This window comes from Saimiri boliviensis, chromosome X (genome assembly GCF_048565385.1).
Source record: "Saimiri boliviensis isolate mSaiBol1 chromosome X, mSaiBol1.pri, whole genome shotgun sequence".
Lineage (NCBI taxonomy): Eukaryota > Metazoa > Chordata > Mammalia > Primates > Cebidae > Saimiri > Saimiri boliviensis.
In genome coordinates this window covers 72,442,875-72,447,810 of record NC_133470.1, presented here as the reverse complement: position 1 = coordinate 72,447,810, position 4,936 = coordinate 72,442,875, and the positions used below count along the sequence as shown (strand labels likewise).

Genomic DNA, 4,936 nt, shown 5'->3' with positions numbered 1-4,936 from the left:
TTCCTTTGTTTGTTATATTCCTAGATATTTTATTCTTCTTGTAGCAATTGTGAATGGGAGTTTGTTCTTGATTTGGCTCTCAGTTTGTCTGTTATTGGTGTATAGAAATGCTTGTGATTTCTGCACATTGATTTTGTATCCTGAGACTTTGCTGAAGTTGCTTATCAGTTTAAGGAGACTTTGGGCTGAGACAATGGGGTCTTCTAAATACACAACCATGTCGTCTGCAAATAGAGATAATTTGACTTCCTCCTGTCCTAAAAAAAAAAAAAAAAAGGCCTCCCGCCCGGGTTGCCACGCCGCAGCCGCTGCGGATCATGGAGCATCTAAAGGCCTTTGATGATGAAATCAATGCTTTTTTGGACAATATGTTTGGACCGCGAGATTCTCGAGTCAGAGGGTGGTTCATGTTGGACTCTTACCTTCCTACCTTTTTTCTTACTGTCATCTATCTGCTCTCAATATGGCTGGGTAACAAGTATATGAAGAACAGACCTGCTCTTTCTCTCAGGGGTATCCTCACCTTGTATAATCTTGGAATCACACTTCTCTCCGCATACATGCTGGCAGAGCTCATTCTCTCCACTTGGGAAGGAGGCTACAACTTACAGTGTCAAGATCTTACCAGTGCAGGGGAAGCTGACATCCGGGTAGCCAAGGTGCTTTGGTGGTACTACTTCTCCAAATCAGTAGAGTTCCTGGACACAATTTTCTTTGTTTTGCGGAAAAAAACCAGTCAGATTACTTTTCTTCATGTATATCATCATGCTTCTATGTTTAACATCTGGTGGTGTGTCTTGAACTGGATACCTTGAAAAAAAAATACCCTTTATTTCTTTTTCTTGTCTGATTGCTTTGGCTAAAACTTCCAATACTATGTTGAATAAGAGTGGACAGAGAGGGAATCCTTGTCTAGTGCCAGATTTCAAAGGGAATGCTTCCAGTTTTTGCCCATTTAGAATGATACTGGCTGTGGGTTTGTTGTAAATAGCTTTTATTATTTTGTGATAGGTTCCATCGATACCTAGTTTATTGAGTTTTTGGCATAAAGGTCTGTTGAATTTTGTCAAAGGCCTTCTCTGCATCTATTAAGATAATCATGTGGTTTTTGTCTTTGGTTCTATTTATGTGGTGGATTATGTTTATGGATTTGGATATGTTGAACCAGCCTTGCACCCCTGGGATGAATCCTACTTGATCATGATGGATAAGCTTTTTGATGTGCTGTTGCAATTGGTTTGCCAGTATTTTATTGAAGATATTTGCATCTATGTTCATCATGGATATTGGCCTGAAGTTTTCTATTCTTGTTGAGTCTCTGCCGGGTTTTGGTATCAGGATGATGTTGGTCTCATTAAATGAATTAGGGGTATTACCTCTTTTTGTATTGTTTGGAATAGTTTGAGAAGGAGTGGTACCAGCTCCTCTTTGTATATCTGGTAGAATTTGGCTGTGAACTCATCTGGACCTGGGCTTTTTTTGGTGGGTAGGATATTATTTGCTGCCTCAACTTCAGCCCTTGCTATTGGTCTATTCAGGGTTTTGACTTCTTCCTGGTTTAAGCTTGGGAGGGTCCAAGTGTCCAGGAATTTATCCATTTCTTCCAGGTTTACTGGCTTATGTGCATCAAGTTGTTTGTAGTAACCTCTGATAATGGTTTGTATTTCTGTGTAATCTGTGGTGATATCCCCTTTATCATTTTTATTGCATCTATTTGATTCTTTCCTCTTTTCTATTTTATTAATCTGGCTAGTGGACTATTTTGTTGATTCTTTCAAAAAACCAGCTCCTGGATTTATTGATTTTTTTGTCTGTCTCCTTCAGTTCTGCTCTGATCTTAGTTATTTCTTGTCTTCTGCTAGCTTTTGAGGTTTTTTTTTTTTTTTTTTTTTTTTTTTTTTTTTTTTATCTTGCTCCTCTAGCTCTTTCAATTTTGATGATAGGGTGTCGGTTTTAGATCTTTCCTTGCTTCTCATGTGGGCATTTATTGCTATATATTTTCCTCTAGACACTACTTTAAAAGTGTCCCAGAGATTCTGGTATGTTGTGTCTTTGTTCTCGTTGGTTTTGAAGAACATCTTTATTTCTGCCTTTATTTCATTGTTTATCCAGTCAACATTCAAGAGCGAATCTTTCAGTTTCCATGAAGCTGTGCGTTTCTGAGTTAGTTTCTGAATTCTGAGTTCTAACTTGAATGCACTGTGGTCTGAGAGACTGTTTGTTATGATTTCCATTCTTTTGTATTTGCTGAGGAGTGATTTACATCCAATTTCGTGTTCAGTTTTAGAGTAGGTGTGATGTGATGCTGAGAAAAATGTATATTCTGTAGATCTGGGGTGGAGAGTTCTGTAAATGTTTATTAGGTTTGCTTGGTCCAGATCTGAGTTCAAGTCCTGGATATCCTTGATAATTTTCTGTCTTGTTGATCTGTCTAATATTGACAGTGGAGTGTTAAAGTCTCCCACTATTATTGTGCATGAGTCTAAGTCTCTTTGTAAGTCATTAAGAACTTGCTTTATGTATCTGAGTGCTCCTATATTGGGTGCATATATATTTAGGATCATTAGCTCTTCTTGTTGCATTGATCCTTCTACCGTTATGAAATGTCCTTCTTTGTCTCTTTTGATTTTTGTTGGTTTAAAGTCTATTTCTTCAGAGACTAGGATTGGAACTCGGGCTTTTTTTTTTTTTTTTTTTTTTCTTTCCACTTGCTTGGTAAATCTTTCTCCATCCTTTTATTTTGAGACTATGTGTATCCTTGCATGTGAGATGGGTTTTCTGGATACAGCACACCTATGGGTTTTGGCTTTTTATCCAATTTGCCAGTCTGTGTCTTTTGATTGGGACGTTTAGCCCATTTACATTTAGGGCTAATATTGTTATGTGTGAATTTGAACCTGCCATTTTGATGCTAGCTGGTTGTTTTGCCTGTTAGTTAATGAAGTTTCTTCATTGTGTTGCTGCTCTTTATCATTTGGTACGTTTTTGGAGGGGCTGCTACTGGTTGTTCCTTTCTATCTTTAGTGCTTTTTTCAGGAGCTCTTGTAAAGCAAGCCTGATGGTGATGAAATCTCTGAGTAATTGCTTGTTCGTAAAGGATTTTAGTTCACCTTCGCTTATGAAACTTAGTTTGGCTGGATATAAAATCCTAGGTTTAAAGTTCTTTTCTTTAAGGATGTCGAATATTGGTCCCCACTCTCTTCCGGCTTGTAGGGTTTCTGCTGAGAGATCTGCTGTGAGTCTGATCAGCTTCCCTTTGTGGGTGACCTGACCTTTCTCTCAGGTTGCCCTCAGCATTTTCTACTTCATTTCAACCCTGGTGAATCTGCTGATTATATGCCTTGGGGTTGCTCTTTTTGAGGAATATCTTTGTGGTGTTCTTTGTATTTCCTGGACTTGAATATTGGCCTGCTTTGTTAGGTTGGGGAAGTTGGAGGCTTTGTTCATTTTCTTTTACTCCTTTTTCGCCAATCTTTCCTTTTCATTTTATTTCATTGAGTTGATCTTTGACCTCTGACATCCTTTCTTCTGCTTCGTCAGTTCAGCTATTGAAACTTATGTATGCTTTGCGAAGTTCTCCTGTTGTGTTTTTCAGCTCTGTCTATTCATTTATATGCCTGTCTAAGCTGTTGATTCTCATTAGAATTTCATCAAATCTTTTTTCAAGGTTCTTAGTTTCTTTGAATTGAGTTAGAACAGTTTCTTTTAGCTCAGAGAAGTTTCTTATTACCCACCTTCTGAAGCCTGTTTCTGTCAATTCATCAGACTCATTCTCCTTCCAGCCATGGTCCCTTGCTGGTGAGGTGTTGTGATCCCTTGGAGGAGGAGAGGTGTTCGGGTTTTTGGTGTTTTCATCCTTTTCACGTTGGCTTCTTCCCATCTTTGTGGATTTATTTACCTGTGGTCTTCATAGTTGTTGACTTTCAGATGCGGTCTCTGAGTGGACGTCCTGTTTATTGATGATGAAGTTATTTCTGTCTGTTTCTTAGTTTTCCTTCTAACAGTCAGGCCCCTCTGCTGCAGGACTGCTGGAGGTCCACTCCAGAACCTGCTTGCCTGGGGCTCACCTGCAGCAGCTGCAGAACAGTAAGGGTTGCTGCCAGTTTCTTCTTCTGCTATCTTTGTCCCAGAAGAATACCTGCCAGATATCAGTCTGAGCTCTCCTTTACTAGGTGACTCTTTGGATATACAGGGGTTGGGGAGCTGTTTGAGGAGACAGCCTGTCCTTTATAGGAGCTCAAGTGCTGAGCTGTGAGCTCTGTTGTTGCATTCAGAGCTTCTGGGCAGGTATGTTTAAGTCTGCGGCAGCAGAACTCACAACAGCCTTTTTTTCCTCAGGTGCTCTGTCCCAGGAAGGTAGGGCTTTATTCATTAGTTTCTGTCATGCTGCTGCCTTTTTCAGGGATGCCCTGCCCAGATAGGAGGCAGCCTAGTCACAGTCTGCCAGCAGAGGCATTTCTGAGCTGTTGTGGGCTCTGCCCAGCTGCCATGTGAACTTTCCTGCAGTCCTGTTTATAGGGGTATAGTTAGAACTGCCTCAGCAATGGTGGCCTGCCTCTGTAATGGTGGATTGTCTCTGTAATGGTGGACTGCCTTGGCAATGGCGGGCTGTCTTGGTAATGGTGGGCTGCCTCAGCAATGGCAGACCCCTCTGTAATAGTGGATTACCTCGGTAGTGGTGGACTGCCTCGGTAATGGTGGATGCCCCTCCCCCGCAGAGCTGGATCATCCCGGGTTCAGCTGTGCTAGCTGTGAAACTCTCAGTCCAGAGTGTTTCAGATTGCTGGTCTTTGTGGTGGTGGGACCAGCCATGTCTGATCACCTGGCTTCCTGCCTCAGACCCATTTTTTTTTTTTCAGTTAAACAGGTGACTCTATCTCCCAGGTGTTCCAGTCATCACTTGAAATGGCATCTGGATTTGTGTGAGTTCTTGTGC

At 40.9% G+C, this 4,936-nt stretch overlaps 1 pseudogene; it reads left to right on the top strand.

Annotated features, from left to right (window-relative positions):
• The first annotated feature begins 283 nt into the window (after positions 1-283).
• Positions 284-815, top strand: LOC120366594 (very long chain fatty acid elongase 2 pseudogene; annotated as a pseudogene).
• Positions 816-4,936: the final 4,121 nt, after the last annotated feature.